This window comes from Euphorbia lathyris, chromosome 6 (genome assembly GCF_963576675.1).
Source record: "Euphorbia lathyris chromosome 6, ddEupLath1.1, whole genome shotgun sequence".
NCBI classification, from domain to species: domain Eukaryota; kingdom Viridiplantae; phylum Streptophyta; class Magnoliopsida; order Malpighiales; family Euphorbiaceae; genus Euphorbia; species Euphorbia lathyris.
The window spans coordinates 9748270-9767396 of NC_088915.1; the positions used below are offsets into that span (position 1 = coordinate 9748270).

General features: G+C 34.4%; 1 pseudogene; it reads left to right on the plus strand.

Moving 5' to 3' along the window:
- The first annotated feature begins 11040 nt into the window (after nucleotides 1–11040).
- Nucleotides 11041–13232, plus strand: LOC136233883 (pentatricopeptide repeat-containing protein At1g63330-like; annotated as a pseudogene).
- Nucleotides 13233–19127: the final 5895 nt, after the last annotated feature.

Here is a 19127-nt window from a genome sequence, read left to right on the forward strand (position 1 = left end):
CAAGGTGAAAAGCTAAGAAAATTACAAAGGAAAAAGATATCTAAATTACAATGGAAAAATCCTATTTATAGACGCTGACCTATTTTCGTGTCCTTATTGGTGTAGGAAGACGTGGGGTCAATAGTGGCTTCGTGGGGGCGGAATTGGTCTTTTTGACCAATTCCCGCAGGGCTGCTCGGCGAATAGGGCTGCTCACGACGAGCAGCCCCCTGCTCGTCGAGCAGGCGCCTGGCGGCCTGCTCGCCGAGCAGGTATGACCTGTTCGGCGAGCAGGCCTCCAGGGGCCTGCTCGGCGAGCAGAAATGGCCCACGGGGCCCTGCTCGTCGAGCGTTTTCGCCCGGTATGCTCTCGACGCTTGCCGAATGTCCTTGATGTTCTTTTTCGCCCGACTTACACCTGCGCACGTATAGAAACTCCAGATAACATTAGTCCAAAAGCTAAATTGATCCGTCAATCACTTATTTTGAGCAAACGCTTCGTTTGGTGCGACTTTTGACAGACCAATTAGCTTCAAAAGATAACGGAATTATACTATGCATGCTATTTCGGCCGTATTAGCCTAAATTGATCATAAAACGAGCCTAAACGACGAAAAGTAAATAGAACGTTTCCAATTTCTAACTAACTCACACAAAAGCATTTAAATGCGAGAATTGCTCGCTTATTAACTAAATAACTCTAAAACCCGTCCTAAAACCGTACCCAAAGATAGGGGTTTTTGACCCCTATCAAGCACCAGAAGATGGCTCATTATCTGCTGAGTTATTTTATCTATCCCAAGATTAACTGCACCACCTCAGCAATAAACTTCGAGCAATGCTTCATCTGGCATATGCTGACGTATAAGCCGATCAACATGCCAGTATTCCTCATTGCTGGCTTCCTAAGGAGTACCGGAACTCTAAGGCTAGGATCGCTCATCACCAAGATCCTCATTGATCATCAGATAGACCTGACTGATGAAGTAAAAGCTAAAGGATCTGAGATCACAGCAGCTTCGCTGAGAGCATTGAAGTTCGGCCAGCCTCTGAAGAAAGGAAAAGCTGCTGCTGCTGCTGGACAAGCTGAGGAAACAGTTGTTCCACAGAAAGGGAAAAGAACTAAGGCCCCAGCTTCTCGTAAGAGGAAAGCTATTGAGCCTCCTTCACATGATACTGAGTCTCCAGCTAAGAGGCAAAAGTCAGCTGGTACTAAGGGTCAGGAGAGACCTAAGTCAGCTGAGAAAAGGGGGAGGCACGTTGAGCCTGAAACTGAGGCAACTAATGAGCAACCTCAAAAGAAGCAGAAGTCTTCTACACTGACTCCCCTCGATGCTATCCCTACTGACATTGTTGTGCCTGGTGACTCTCACTACACACAGTGTTTAGGAACTGTGTCTGAGGAACAAGAAGAAGAGGTGCATCTGGACGACCAGTTTATTGCACAAGTTGAGGAAGAACTAGATGGTGATAGTTCAGAAGATGACGAAGAAGAAGAGGCCAGCGGTCAGGATGACGCTGAGGATAATGAGGAAACAACCAGTGAGGTTGCAGCTGAGCAAGCCAATACTGTGTTGGCTGCTGGAGAAGAACAAGAACTTGACCAACACAATGTTGATCAAGTCCAAGAGCAAGCTGACCAGCTAAATACTGAGCAAGAAGAATCTTCTCCATCTCACTCAGGAGAATCTATTCAAGCTGACATTCCTCCTCGCAGAAGAAGATTGGTTAGAGCAAGTGAAAAGACAGTCAGTGAGCCTCCTATACAACCACCAACTCTTCCTGACTTCGTTATTCAAAAGCCAACCCAGGACCCTTCTGCAGTTAAGCTAAAATTTTTCAAACGACAACCTCCTTCTACTCCATCGGCATCCATCGAAAAGCAAGTCTCTGTTTCTTCCCAACAGGAACATGCCGACTTACATGCTTCTGCCAACTCAACAAGTCAGGTTGAGACGACTACTGTCAATGCTGTCCATCCAAGCATTGTGTTGACTCCAAATACATCTGCCCCCGTCAGTACAGACAGTATTCGAGTCTCTACTTCTCCAATTAATCTATCTGCCGATCAAACTTGTCCTCAAATCAACCAAATGCAGATTGAAAACACCACTCCAGTCACTGACCATGTCATTCCTTTGACTCCTCCTCCCACCGGTCATACTGATGCAACTGGACAACTGAATGAAGGTTCTTTAAGCTACATGAATGTCACTGAGTCTGGCAAACGCATCATCGACTCAGTACAAACCTTGATCAAAGACCTTCAACAATCGTCTACTCCTGCTGCTGAGTCTTCTAATGTAGAGACTACTCAGCTTTCCCAAGTAACTCAGCTTCTGAACGAAGTTAAGGGATTTAAGGACTTGCTGAGTATCATCATCTCCTATCAAACACATCAAGCTAAGCAGGATTCCATTGCAAAGCTGGCTGAGATCCAACTGACAACTGTTCAACACTTAAACGCTCTACAACAACAAGTTCAGACCTTGTCAGCTGAGAACACACGCTACGCTACCTCTGATGAAGTCAAGATGCTCTTTGCTCAGCTTCACACCGAGCAAATCAAAACCAACGAGCAAATGGCTTCCTATTCTCAGTGCTCAGTTGAGCAAATTGGTGAGGCTGTTCGATTGTTGAATCTGAACAAGCAAGAGATGGATACTGACGCTATAAAACAGAATGAAATGCTGTCCATCACCAGACAAACCTTCAACCATATTCGTCATAGCAATATTCAGCGTCAGTACTTTGACACCTACTTACTCAAAACATTCCACCAAGTCATTGCTGGCCTGACCGATGCACTTACATGGATAGGCAAATCTCAAGCCTTCACAGTTAGCATGATCAGCGCTGCTGAGCTTAATATTCCCGCCGAGGTCTCCGACAATGGTGTGGCTATCTTTGACGGTGTAAATGAAAGCGCTGACAGACTTAAAGAGCTGTCCAACGAACTGACCAGGGCCGTCTTAACCGACAGCTTTCGGATTCCTCCTCCCGATGCTGACAAAACGGGGGAGAAAGAATAAGCGAGAACACAGCATGGGCCTAGTCAGTCCCAACAGAAGAAAAAGAAATAGATATATAGGTTAGCTAAGTAAGTAGTTTGTATATGTAGTCTGAATGTCTATCTTTGAACTTTTGATTGTAAACACTGACTACCTATATTGAATATCAATACTTGCATCTTCTGTTCAAACTCTGAGTTATGAATTATTTATATACGATGCTGTGTATTATGTTATTTTGTATCTTCAATTAAATCAGCTATGTTTAAGGCCTATAAAATTCATTGATTGAACTAAATGCTGATAACATGTTTGACACTGACCTATATGTTTATAAAACTCATTGAACAACAAATTACTCAGCGCCCTCTGAATGATAAAACCTTCCGCTTAAACACTGAGTAAAATAGAATATGTTCCATGAGCTGACCTATATCTGAAAATCTAACATTAGACTTACTCGATTAAACCTTTAAATGTTTAGAGTAAAACTAAGTCAGCAGCTCAACTCTTACGGGGGAGTTTGCTAAGTTATAATAGGTCAACTATCATGGGGGAGCTCAATACTAAGTTCCTCGCTGAATAGTTTTGCCAACATCAAAATGGGGGAGTTTGTTGAAACACCTTTCCACATAATTTTGATTTGACAAAATTGTTTAAGTATAATTATGAACATATTCTAAACACACTAAGTTTAAATGCTTTGATTTATTCTACTAATGTGTTTGTTCAATGTTGAGTTAAAATTGTTTATAAGACATAAGGATTAAAAGGCCCAAGCCCAATACGAAAGTCAAAGCCCAAGTCAAACAACTCAAGACAACTCGGCCCGCGTTTATCAAAACGATGTCGCTGTGTGCAAAACGCAACTCAGCATGAGAAGGATCTAGAAGACCTTCAGGGAACAACTTCGGAACGAAGCTGCTGAGTTGATTCGACAAAGCGTACAAGACAGCAGCTGGCTAAGGAAAACTTCCAGACAAAGTATTTCCACTTTGGGTAAAGTTCAGACGACACAGTATGCTGTCTAGTTGACTTTACCATAAAAGGAGAGACATTCTGCTGAGCTGACCAAAAGCTGGCCGAGGACAGAAGATACACAAATCTGATTGGGCGAGAGCTCTGAGCAAGTCAGGATGACAACGACAGGAAGCCGTTTCCCTCCAACGGTTATTTCGAAATTCGAAATGACCAATGCCTCAAGACGTCTCTATAAATAGTGCCATCAGAAGCTTCATTCCACACAGAACTTGATCAAGCCATTACGCTGACCAAATTTCTAAGCAAGTTCTGCAAGCAAGAAGCAAAGAAATCTTACACTACATTTCATATATTTGTGTAAAAGTCTAGAGTGATTATTCAATCATCTAAAGTGTCTTAGCAATCATTGTTTAGGACAAACACTTATCATTTCTAGAGATTAGAAAGGAGAGGCTGAGTACTTGGTTATAGTACTCAGCGAGAGATTAGGATTGAGTAGAGGTATAGAGGAAGGTACTCTTGTTATACTCAGTTGCTAAGATTGTAAAAGGTTTGAGGCTCTACCTTTAAAGAGCTCAGTAGAGGATTCGAAATCTCGGAACGTGTTCCGGGGACAGGACGTAGGCTTAGAAGAAGCCGAACCTGGATAAATCTGCTGAGTAACGTATTTCTTACCTTAAACTCCTTATATATATTGCTTGCTTAAATAACCAAAAACTGACCAAGTAAAGAGGTCAAGCTGAGTTGTGCGCATCGAACATCTGAGCTCAGGAATAGACTTTAAGTGCTATCTCCTGACTCAAGTCAAGAAACTGACCTAGTCACCAGTTGACTAAGCCAGTATCTTACTGATCACTCAGCGCCGCTGTTAAATCATTTTCTCTTTAGAAAAGAATTATGCCCTAAGGTTTAAAAAGTTTAAATAGTTCCTAACCCCCCCTTGGAACTATATTTGCAACGTTATAAGGGACCAACAGATTTTACGTGTAATTTTTTTTTTTTGGGTGAGGTGTAAAAATACCACTAACGTTTACGGTTAGAAGCAACTTTACACCTAACGTCTAAAATGATGTAATTTTACCCATAACATTGACATGTTGGATCAATTTGAGAAATTATTCATCAAATTGTCTTCTCGATCATGAATTTTATCATTTACGCTTCACATGTGCACCATTTTATCACTCATTAATAATAGATTACAAACATATGATTAGACGTAAATTTAAAAAAAATTAAAAAATATCTTGTCTTTTGTATGAAGTGGACAAAAAAAAAACAAATATTTCGCCACATTTATAAATATTAATCTCCAATTCTATCATTAATCACAGAAAATATGAATTATTTTTTTAGAACCAACTGATATGCAATTAGTGCAGAATAAGAAACAAAATATATGTGTTTTATAATAATGTCTGAAATTGATCCAACTTGCGAAGGTTAGAGGTAAACTTGCTCTTGACTGCCAATGTTAAGGGTAAAATTGCACCATTCTAAACGTTAGGGGTAAAATTGCTCCTGACTATAAACGTTAGGGGTATTTTTGAACCTTATCCTTTTTTTTTTTTTGCTAAATCAAACATGTTCAAAGATTTTTCGCATGTATACGTATTATAATCTGAGTGGTCAAGAACCAATTTTTAAGTACCAATGTAAAATTTCTCAAAATTAAGTTACATTATGTTTAGGATTCTTAGCATTTAAAAAAAATCGTATCTAATAGAAAAAATCGGATTTAGGGAGAATATCATAGGCTAAAAAAATTTAGAAATTTAGATTTTAAAATGACCTAACAGACTAAAAAATTAGAAATTATGACCTAACAGGCAAAAAAAAAAAAAAAGAGGGAAAAGTACAAACATAAACCTTGTAGTTTAGCTCATTTTGAAACAAACACTATAGGCACGCTTGGTAAGATGTAATGGACTTTGTAATGGAATGCCCATTATATTGAAAGTTCATTACCATGTTCGGTTGTATATTAAAATTTTGTTGTAATGAAATGACAAATCAATGGACTAAATTTTGTTCAACAATTCTTGTAATTCTCATTACATAGAAAAATGACTTGAATTCTCTTTACGTCAAAATCATGTAATCTTAATTCCTACATTCAAAGCTTCATCTAACCTCTCATTTGTCAAATCTCATATCTCGTCATTCTAAAAAACGCAAAAAAAAATGTGAAAAACAAAAATTGAAAAAATCAAAGAAAAATAAATGGAAAACATGAAAATTAATAAAAAAGTGAAAAAAATGAGAAAATAGAAAAAAAAACGATAAAAACGTTGAAAATGAAAACCGAAAACACGAGAAAAATAAAAAATATGGAAACGCAAAAAACTATATATTAATTGAACTGTTTTTAAGTTTTCATATTTTTTTTGTTGCTCATTTTAATTGTGTAAATAAAATTATATGATTACATTTAACTAGGCACAGTAAGTATTGTAATGTCAATTACATTTCATCATTTTATTTTAATTTCTCAACCAAACATGGTAATGGAATCAACATTCCATTCCATTACATTACAACTTTGATTACATTACATTGGATTACGATATACCAAACGAATCATATGTGGTTTAAAAGTTGATAAACAGGTACATTGAGGTTGATTCCGTTAGCAAACACAGTCAAAATTGACTAACGATGTTTAAAAAAAAGTCAAAAGTCAAAGGAAAAAGAGTTGATTTTGTCTTTATATTTATTTAGTTTATAAATTAACCCCATTATTATTTAATTATTACAAACAAAGCCCAAAATTAAAAATAAAAATCAAATATACCATCTTCTTTATATCTCTCTAATCTTTTATTTTTTTTTTCTTCTTTCTCTCTCTTTTCTTTTTTAATTTATCTCTCATCACCACCACCACCACTCCTATAAAGGCCAAAAAATTCATCACCGTCTAATTTCGGTTACCATATTATGAAGTTCCATGTGCTAAAAATTTGTGATCATATGATAATGGTATACAAGCCACAAGAACTCGATTCACATGCTTCTCTGCTGTAGCAAAATATTCTACTAAAAATGACATTGGTTTGTATAAAATTTTCCCCAACTCAAGATTCTTCGATCATCCACGCTATTATGAAATTAATTAATCCATTAATTTGTATAAATTTTAAATAATAATAATAATAATTTTTATTTGAAAATAAAAGTAAATACCTCAACAGGGCTTAAATGATAGAGGAAATTACATTAAAAATCAGATTTTAATTTTTATTTATAATTATAAAAATCATTTTTATGTATTTTTATTATTATATGATTTTAAATTTTAAAATATCGTAATATCATAACTTTATTTTTGTTTTTATCAAATTTTCAGTTAATTATTTGTAGGAATAAAAAATAATTTTAAAAAACCCACCAAATTTAACATTTAAATAAATTTATTTAAAAATTTGAGACACTTGTAAATAATTTGTTAATTTTGACTATTGTTTAATTTACCCTAAATTATAAATCTTTGAAGCAAAATATGTGGGACCAAAATGTACCCACATTAAGAGCCCATTTATGCTTTATTTAATGAATCTGATATTAATCATGCTATTTTTTTTAATGAAACTTAATGAATCTGAAAAAAAGCATCAATATCAAAATTACAAATTTTTAACATACGAAACTTTAAAATATGGTAACTGAAATTAGAAGGTGATGAATTTTTCGATCTTTAGGAGGATTCTAACGACATCCGTGAGAAATGGTAGTGGTGGTGATGAGAGATAAATTAAGAGATGAGAGAAAGAAGAAGAAAAAGAAAAGATTAGAGAGATATGGAGAAAATTATATATTTGATTTTTATTTTTAATTTTGGGCTTTATTTGTAATAATTAGATAATAATAGAGTTAATTTATAAAATAAATAAATATAAAGACAAAATCAACTCTTTTTCCTTTAACGTTTGACTTTTTTAACACAGTTAGTCAGTTTTGACTATATTTGCTAACGGAATCAACTTAAAGGTATCTGTTTGCTAACTTTTAAACCACATAGTGTATGTTTAAAAATGACATAAACCACAAGATTTATTTTTAAATAAAAAAGAATTTTGGATTTAGAAATGACTTAACGGAACCTAGGCCAATTTTGGAGGTGATAATTCAGCACCCCATCAAAATTTCTTAGAGACAGGGGACCAGAACCACCACAGGCTTAAATTTGTAGAGATAGAAGGACCGAAACTATCCCTGATCATGATGGTTCCGGCAGCCGGAAGGGCCTAGTCCTCTCGACCTCTCCCTATATCTGCCTCTGGTATTAATCCACTATAAAGGAAAGGGGAAAACGAGGAAGATTAAGAAGATGAATAAAGTTTAGGTTTTCAACTTTAGAAATTCTTACCTTTCCATTTTCAATTTCTTCCGTGACATCACTTTTTATTTATGTGTCATCATCTCTCAAATACATGAGAAATTCTACTATGGTCATGGTTCATTAGACCTTACTAATAGAAATATAACAATTATATACTTCCTTTTCTTACATTAATGTGCTTTTTTTTATTAGTCTGTTGCATTCAGTCCACAGTAAAACTTTTTTTAATTCAAACTATACATCAGAGTAAGTATATTTCATATTCATGTATAAAAATGCAATTTATAGAATTTTATATTTATTTGTTATACTATTAAAAAAAAGTTTAAACAATTAGTGAAACACTTATTAAATTCAAATATCTACTCTTCGAAGCTATTAGGATTTCATAAATTATTATAAAACTTTTCAAAATAACAAATAAAAAAGTTATTATAAAAGATTATTTAATTATACATTTATTCTTGGAATAATATTCATTTAGCTTCCAAACTAAGGCTTCAAAATCAATTAAAAATTTAACTATCAAAATTATCTATTAAGTCTCTAAACTGGACAAAAATCATTAGTTGAGTCCATATTCTAAAGAAAAATCATTAATTGAGGCATCACCGAAATTCATTTAGTTGAACAATTTCAAACCACCTTCTTTAAACTCATTTTGAACCAATACAGTAATATTATAGTCTATATCAAAAGTCACAGTTGTTGAAACACCTTTCCACAAGATTTTGATTTGACAAAATCATCCATGATTAAGAGACAATTAAATTTATGTGCTTTATTTTAATTGTACTAATCCGTTTGTTCAATGTTGAGTGTAAATATAAATAAAGATAAATATAAGAAGTAAGACAGGAAGAGGTCAGCATAGAAGCCTAAAGTATCAAGCTGAGTGGAATCAAACTTAGCATCAAAAGACAAAGACATACACGCCCACAACAACTGTCTCACGAAGCTGAGCTGACTAAACTTATACTCAGATTGGAAATTGTAAATGACAAGCTTTTACGAAGTAGAAGCTGGGTGATTCTTCAGGACAGCATGAAAAAGACGTTAGCCAAAAGACAATGATTACCGCCCCTCTGTACCAATAATTGAATCCTTAGAAATACGCAGAAGACACATTCCGAGATGTATGGGTCAATGGATTATTGGTAAAGGACAACTGACACAAAAAGACAAACCGGACGCAAGAGGACAAGCTTGATGTCTGAAGAAATGCAGAGGAAGGGAATGGCCGGAGCAGTCTGAAGCTGACCAGAATCTGTCCCCTAAAAGAGCCGTTTTAACCTTAACGGCTACATCATTTCAAAATGATCCGATCTCAGATTTTCTCCTATATAAGGACAATCAAAATCCTTGGATCATTGCCGAATTATAAAAGAGAAAAATACAAGAGAGAAAAGATACAAAAGCACTTAGTTACAAAAATAGATCTTACACCCATCTTTCATTCTTTGTGTAAATGCTAGAGTGATTATTTGTAATCGTCTAAAGTGTTCTTTACTTGAAAAGAACAAGTGTTTATCAATTGTAAAATTGAGAGTGCTGTGCTGAGTGTTTGGTTGTAAACATTCAGTGGTAGAGAAATCTAGGTGCTGGGTTGTAGCACTTAGTAGGAGTTGAGTAGACGAATAGAGGAAGGTACTCTTGCATATTCAACTGCCTTGTAATTGGTTTGTGCTCTACCTTTAAAGAGCTCAGTATTGGATTCTAAAAGCCCGGAGGACTCTGGGGACTGGACGTAGGCAGAGAGGCCGAACCAGGATAAGTGATACTGAGTAATCTCTAAACTCTCTCTTAACTTATATATGTGCATGTGTTGTATGTGAAATTTACTCAGCATATAAAATTGTTTAAAGTTAACTCTGAGTAATTTCAAGTGCTGAGTTAGACGCTGACCTCCAAGAGTGTCAATATCTAACTTATAAATAAAACAGCTTTAGTCAATATCAGTCCAAAGCTGTCTTATAGCATATCTGGCCAAGCTGACCAAAAGCTGAGCTTACCAACCAGTAAAATAACTAAGTCAGCATACAATTAAACGAAAAAAAGGTATATTAGTTCCTAACCCCCCCTTGGAACTAATCACACGGGACCAACAACAGTTTCTAATTTTACGATATGATAGAGACTCAATTGATGATTTTTGTTTAATTTAATGACGTAGTTGATGAGTTTAATAGTTTAAGGTTCTAATTGACTTTAAGTTTGAGTATGGGGGACTAAATGGGTGTAATGCTAATGCCTTTATTCTTTTATGGCTTAATACACAAATAACCCCTGAACTTGTCCAAATATTACAACTGCCCCCTCCAACTTTCAATTGTAACAACTTAGCCCTCGAACTTGTCTAATTATAACAATTTACCTCTTAAACTTGTTCAATTGTAAAATATAACCTCAAATTGCAGACATGAACTGCAATTGAAGAAACACGTGAAATGCTAAATCTGTAACGCTCGTGGAGTGTGATAATCAGATCTTTAGCGTGATACGAATCCGGGAAAACGCTTTTACTGTTGCTTTAAGTACAGGGTAAAAAATTTTCCAAATTGGGATTAAGTTTTACAATTGAACAAGTTTAAGGGATAAATTGTTACAATTCAAAGTTGAGAGGGGCAGTTAGAACATTTTAACAAGTTGAAGGTTTATTTGTGTATTAGGCCTTCTTTTATTATCAAACAAAATGATTTATTAGTTCTCCAATGGAATCAATACAAAGGCTTCATCTGCAGTTATATTAGGGATTTTCCCTTGCACATCGTCGCCGCTATCCAGTCTCAGATCATCAAATCCAGCCACCATGCTCACTTCCATCTCAAGACGCTTTCTTCTTTCTCCGTCTTCACATTCCCCTCTCCCTCCTTTGTTTTATCAGATTTTGGGTTCTATTTCTCCGTTTCATACTCACAATTCAAGCGCTGCCTCCACTGAAGTTATCGCTTCCTTTCATCAGCTTCTTCGTATGAAGCCCCGACCTTCTGTCATTGAATTCAACAAATTGTTGTCTGCACTCGTTAGAATGAAAGATTTTCAGTCTGCCATTTTACTGTCGAAGCAGATGGAATCGGTGAGAATTAAGCCTGATCTTTATACTTTTACCATCCTAATTAATTGCTTCTCACATTTAGAGCGTCTTAATTGTGGGTTCTCTATCTTGGCCAAAATTTTCAAGCTTGGTTTGGAGCCGACCATTATAACTTTTACTACCTTGATCAATGGGTTATGTATGGATGGTCAAGTTGATGATGCAGTAGATTTGTTTGATAAGATATCTGCTTTAGGTTATCAACCAAATTTATATACATATAATGTTATTGTCAAAGGGCTGAGTAAAATTGGTAATATGTATGCAGCAATTTCTTTGCTGAAGAGAATGACTGAGAGAGGCTGTGAGCCTGATGTGGTCACTTATACTACTATAATTGATGGTCTTTGCAAGCATGACTTAGTTACAGAAGCATTTGACATCTTTATGAGGCTTAGGAGTCGAGGTATTTCGCCAGATGTTATCACTTACAGTTCCTTAATTCATGGTCTGTGCTGTATTAGCAAGTGGAAAAAGGCTTTAGTGTTGTTCAATGATATGTTGGATAGGAATGTAGCTCCGGATGTTATTACCTACAATTCTTTAATTCACGGTCTGTGCTGGTCCAACAATTGGAAAGAAGCTTTCATGTTGTTATAGGAATGTAGCTCCGGATGTTATTACCTACAATTCTTTAATTCACGGTCTGTGCTGGTCCAACAATTGGAAAGAAGCTTTCATGTTGTTCAATAGAATGTTGGATACAAATGTAGCTCCAAATGTAGTTACTTTAAGCATATTGGTTGATGAACTCTTTAAAGAAGGAATGATAGTGAAGGCTCAATGTATGGTCAGCATGATGATTGGAAGGGGCATAGTGCCTGACGTTGTAACTTATAATTGTTTGATAGATGGGTATGGTTTACATGGACTAATGTATAGAGCAAACAAAGTGTTTCATGTGATGGCGAAGAAGGATTGTAAACCCAATATTCGGACTTATAGTATCTTGATTAATTGGTTTTGTAAGCATAAAAGGATAGATGCGGCAGTGGAACTTCTGGAAGAAATGCTTGATAAAGGTGTAATTCCCAACAATCATACTTATAGTTCTCTTATCCATGGGTTATGCAGTGTTGGGTACCCTTGGGCAGCACTAAAGCTTTTCAAATACATGCGTGCAAGTGCTTGTCCTCCGGATGTAGTAACTTACTCAACTTTGATAAATGGTTTTTGTAAATGTGGAAAGCTTAAAATTGCACTGGACATATTTCAAAGGATGAAAATGAGCAAGTTCAAGCCTTATATATTCATATATAATACCTTAATCGATAGCTTGTTTAAAGATGGAAGGGTTGAAGATGCAAAGGATTTGATTTCAAGGCTTTCTATTGATGGATTGCGGCCCGATATTTACACGTTTAATATAATAATTGATGAACTAAGCAGAGGAAGATCGATGGATAAAGCATACGAAGTCTTCAGAAAAATGGAAGAGGATGGCATTTCACCAAATAATTGCTCTTATAACCTCATTATCCATGGGTTTCTCCGGCACAAGGATTTTTCAAGGGCATCAGAACTAATCCATGAAATGCGTGACAAGGGCTTCTCTGCAGATAATACCACAGTAGCTCTGGTAATAGAGAATAATGACTTTTTGAAACTACTGTAAATTTTATTTTTATGGATAAGTAGCTCTGAAATTTTCATATGTGAGACCTGCTTATAAATGATTGTGTTGCTATTGTAAATTATTTGTACTTTAATATTTATTACTAAGTGCGTGAAGCCACTAGTTGATTGTACATATTGACAACTCTTTATAGGACGTTTTTCCTCGTAAAGGAGATTTTTGAGCTTAATGATAATCGTTTTCTTTTAAGAATGTGCTTTGGTATATTGGATTGGATGCTATTTGAGCATCTAGTGTTTTCTTTCAAGTCTGATGATAAGGAGCAGTCCTCTAATGGGCCTATGGTTCGGTGAGTATGTTTTAGATGGAAAAAGGAGCAGGGTCATGTGGTGATTCGTTGAGCTATAGGGAGAAGAAATGAGGCTCGAGTTTATGCTTGGGACAGAATCAAAGTTCTCTGTTGCGATTATATACTGTTTGTTCCCTTTATCTCTACTTTTCCTTTATCTCCGCTCTTATTATCGACTGTTTGTTACTGCATCGGTTGAATTTTTACTTTCTCAGGTCACAAGTGGGAGTATGTAATATGTGTATGCATAACCTTAGTGTGTCCAAAGAATATCACTCTGTATTTGATATATAGGCAAGGTAACATGTTCTTTTGTATGTGTAGATTCTATGTATGTTAGGGATTTAAGACTAATGATGGAAACTCTACGAAATCAAAGTTTATGATAATTATAGGTTGAACCTTATCAATTTGGAGATACAAGTTTTTAGGCAATTTAAGTACTTGTTTGTTACTGTATACGCTCATTCATAGGAAGCATCACGTTTCATTGTAATGTTACAACTAAAGTAGTTATTTTTCTGGTTTTTTATCCATTTCTGCTTTCTTGATTCAGTTTACCCATATTTTAGCCAAATGCTTCAAGCTTTCTAGTTTTCCGTTTCTAGAGATACAGAGATAGAGAAGAAATACGAACACGCTTTCTCCATTAAGCCTACAGGCATGTATCTTTCTTTTTCACTGTTGCATCCATTTTTCAGCACTCTTCCAATTAAGACCGATTGCTGCTGCTGCTGCGGGTTTTTTTTTTTGTCAGAGTTGTGTTATCTTGGTTTTTCAGTTCAATTAAATGAAAATCAATGTGAGATCATTTTCTTCGTTTCTTACAATTTAATTTCAGTCGATGCGTATGGTAGTGGATAGGACGGAGTGGAGGGAGCGAATTTGAATCGCTGACACGACTTGATTTCACGGTTTTATATGATGGTTCATGTTAGCCGACCCCGAATCATTTCGGGACTAAGGCTTTGATGTTGTTGTTGTTGTTGTTGATGCGTATGGTTTAAATGGATTCTCTTAACACTTATGTTTCTTTACTGATATACATAGTTGGGCGATTAAGGATTTTAATTAGCAGATCCATATCTGATAAGTTCTCGGATAACTTTGAGCTGGGTCCGGGTCAGAATGTTATCAATGAAAAGAATAAGGTGCTTATTTTGTTTTATGTTTTTGCTTGAGTTTTACCTACCTTGAATACTAATCTGAATATCCTTTTTATCATCAGTGTGGTGTATTTTTATAGCAGAGACATATTTTGAACTGTATGCAATTGTTAGCAAAAAGAGAAGAATTTTCAGCGTGTTGGAAGACGGATTCATGGGAATCGCAGCATCTTCCAGTTCTCGTTGATATCGTATATTGGTGAGCAATACCAAAACAGCAAACAGGTCAGAATTTTGATGGGAATTTGAAGTATGAATCTGAAATTCATGAGACCATTTTGTTTCTGTTCCAACGTGGGATCAGTTCATCCGAAAATTGCATCCAGCGGAGTGATTATCGTTTGTAAGTTCTTGTTTGAATTCTGTATTGCACATTTATGATAATTATGAGTTAGCGTTGTAGGATTATCAACAGATGTTTGGATAATTTGAGAGATTTTGATGATGTTTGAGAAGTAATATTTTGATTTTATTTTTGAGGGGTTTCAATCCAAATTTAGTTATCCAAATTAAGGTTATGTAGTTGCTCCAATTGCTGCTATTCCAACTCTCAACTCGATTCCGGATTGACTTTAATTACAAAGAAAAGTAAAAAGCATCAAATTGAACGATTTCTTTTAATATTAATTATTTAATATTGTTTTATGGCATTTCATTAAAATTCATACAATATTTGAGTTCAAACAAAATTTTAATTCTTTCTTTGTATAAAGTTAAATATGATAATTTAAGCAATAAAAGTTCAATATATTAATTGAAAGTATACCTGAGGTTTTTTATTTATTATGATATTATATTTGCATCAATATTTATAGGACATATTGTTAATGTATAAAAATATGATATGGTATTATATATTGATAAGTAGTTAGTTATTACTTTACTTATCCTATTAATAATGTCGCAGTCAGAGACTCAATATCACTCCGAACAGAAAAATCGATTGCAGTGGGTGATATTGCCAGGGCCGGCCCTGGGCCTAGGCTAGGAGTGCGTCGGCCTAGAGCCCAAGGCCGTAGGGGCCCAAAATATTTCATTAGGTAGCCAAGTATTATAAAGCATAGAAAACAATTTACATCAAAGTAGACTAGTGTTTTAGTGGTAAAGCTTCCACGTCCTAATCAAAGGTTTGTGTGTTCAATTCCTAGTAAGAGCATATTTGTTTTTAGACATTCCCACAATGAGTATAAAATCATTCCTAGTAAAAGCTTTGCTGGATAAATCTAAAGCTTTTTAAAAACAATTTATACAAATATTAAAATTAGTGAATATACTTAGGATTTATGAATTGGTAACTAATTTTTGTAAATTAAAGTATAAAATCATTCTTTAGTTTTTATATACAAAAACAATGGTATATTAAAAAGTAATTTTGATAAAATGATTTAATTGTAATTTTGTAACCAATGATAATATTCATATAAACCTTATAAATTATTTAGGTTTTAAAGGGTCTAAATAATTAATATTTTAAACTCAAAAGAGTTCCAATTGATTTCTTGAATATATATTGAGGGTTAATTTAAGAATTATATTCATATTTGGTCTTTATAGTATCCAAAATTTTATCATATCATAACATTTTCCTGTTGCATAAGTGACATTTAACCCATTTTGGATGGAAAATTAATCGAATTTTTTTCACCACATGATACAATTTTTGACACGCGATATATACATACGGCAATTGATTTAATTTTTTTACCATATAAATTTAATACGTAGATAAATAAGGAATTAATTTTTTTTCTCATTTATCCACGTATTAAGTATATATAGAAAAATAAAATAAAAAAATTATTGGCAAATAATTAACAAATCGGTTAGTTTTTTTTTAGCCAAAACTCCAAGAAGTTAATATTATCAAATAATACCACATTAACCAAATAATAAAATTTTGGATACCACTTGGGTCAAATAGGTTTAATTCATAATTTAAAGAAATTGTGAAACATTTTTTTTATAAACAATTGTATTTAATGAACGTAATAATACATATATACCGTATAATTACTAATAAAATATTGCTTTATTTATCATGTATTGAAATGTATTTTAATTTTTTATGTAAAATATTTTTGTATTAAAGGGGCCTTTGTTTATTATTTCGACTAGGGCCCATAAATTATCAAGACCGGCCCTGGATATTGCTAATGGTGGCCTACAGTGTTGGTTTGCGCGAGCCCACATGTCATTCTGAGGTGATAGTTTATTGTGACCTGGGAATAAGGCGTGCTTCTAAAAGAACACGCATCATTAGGAGTTAATAAGAGTCATATCAGAGTAAACACAGACATTTGAATTATTTTTGTTTCTGTGGTGCGTTTTCAAAACGTATTGCTGAAAAAATTTCGGTTAGGGAATGTCAAGCTGTTGGTATTCGAGTACATAAAGTCTAGTTTGGCCTAAATTGACATTAGCTGCCAATTTTAGAGACAATTTTGACCCTTTATTTTTTCATTAATTTAAGGGAAAAGTATAAAAATAAATCAATTTGGGTATACCTGTTTTCGATCGGCACCCTTGTGGTTTAAAAATTTACAAAATGGTACATTGAGGTTCATTCCGTTAGCAAACACTAGACCTGTTCACGGGTTGGGCCGGGTCGGGCCTTACCGGGTTTTACATATAATTATCTTGTTCAACCCAACCCAGCCCACCTATATTTATATCGGGCTCGGGCCGGGCTGGGCTGGGCTGGGCTTGACTATAAAAAGTAATTCCCAAGCCCGGCCCAACCCGCCCATCTAAAATGTTAATATTAAAAAAATAATAATTTTTTCTAATGAAATTATTTTAGGACTTTAGAGTAATTTAATTTTAGAATACACAACCAAATTTAGTAACAGAAGTAAACTTTTTAAAAAAAAATACAGCACATATATATATATATATATATATATAATTAAAAATATTACTATATAATATAAAATCGGGCCGGGCCGGGCTCACTTGAGATTTTGAGAGGAATTCCAAGCCCAACTCATTTTATGTGCGGGCTTGAGCGGGCTTGGACCGGGCCGGACCAAAGATCAAATATGAATGTTCAAGCCCAACCCCTGAAGGGCGGGCCTGGGTGGGTTGGACGAGCCAACGGGCTCATGAACAGGTCTAACAAACATATACCAAATTGGCTTTTGACTTTTTTTAACACCGTTAGTCAATTTGATATGTGTTTGCTAACGGAATGAACTTCAAGGTACCATTTTGTAAATTTTTAAACCACAAAGATGCCGATCGAAAACAGATGTAACCACATGGTTTATTTCTGTACTTTTTCCTTAATTTAACCATTAATTTAACCATGCATGAAGATAAAATGTGATGTTTTTTCACATTTTATAATCTATAAATATGAAAGATTATTTACACATAGAAAAAGAGTTCTTGAAGATACTTTATATTTCAGAGTTTTATACATGGACTCGGTCCTCCAATGACCCATCACACACAAATTGAGAAGTTTTTATTTTTAACAACACACAAATTGAGACGTTGAGGTAGTAAATAGAATGTTTTAAACGTATAAGGGGAAATTAACGCTTTTGGACAAGAATTTACTATTCTAATAATCAATGTTTTGAAAATTAGATCAGATTGGCTAGTTCGACCGGTTCAATCGTGAATCAATCATATGTCCGGTATAGTTATATGTGATATATTTTAAGTATATTAAATCGTCTTGAGCCTGGGTTAAACTAGGAATCCGCATTCAACACGGGTTTTTTAGAAATAGAAAAAAATATATAAATACTAAACTGATCTATTCACTGAAATAAGTTAGTTCAAATAAGTTAGTTCAAATAAGTTAAAGTAAAATTACGATTTTATCCTTCAATTTATTTTAGTTTTTATTTCCACTGTTTTATTAACTGTTTCTTGGTTTCAAAGACCTACTTTCTTAGTTTATAGGTTCACTAGAATGGTTTTCATTAGTATTATTTTTATGGCATTACATCCATTTCCATTCTCGCTTTAAAGTCAATTAGGACTCCAAACTATTAAAATCATCAATAAGATTATTGAATTAAGTAAAAATGATCAATTGAATCTCCATTTCTTAGAAGTGCACTGAACATATTTGAAAGAATGAAAATGAGCAAGTTCAAGCCTTATATATTCATATATAATACCTTAATCGATAGCTTGTTTAAAGATGGAAGGGTTGAAGATGCAAATGATTTGATTTCAAGGCTTTCTATTGATGGATTGCAACCCGATATTTACACGTTTAATATAATAATTGATGGATAAAGCATATGAAGTCTTCAGAAAAATGGAAGTGGACGACATTTCACCAAATAATTGCACTTATAACGTCATTATCCATGAGTTTCTTCGGCACAAGGATTTTTCAAGGGCATCAGAACTAATCCATGAAATGCATGACAAGGGCAATACCACAGTAGCTCTGGTAATAGAGAATAATGACTTTTTTGAAACTACTGTAAATTTTATTTTTATGGATAAGAAGCTGAAAAAATGAGTTGAAATTTTCATATGTGAGACCTGCTTATAAATGATTGTGTTGATATTTTTGCACTTTAACCCTAAATTATTTTTCAAATTGACAAAACTTACAATATTAGAGTAAAATTATTCTTGGCTGCCAACCTTAAAAGAAAAATTTCA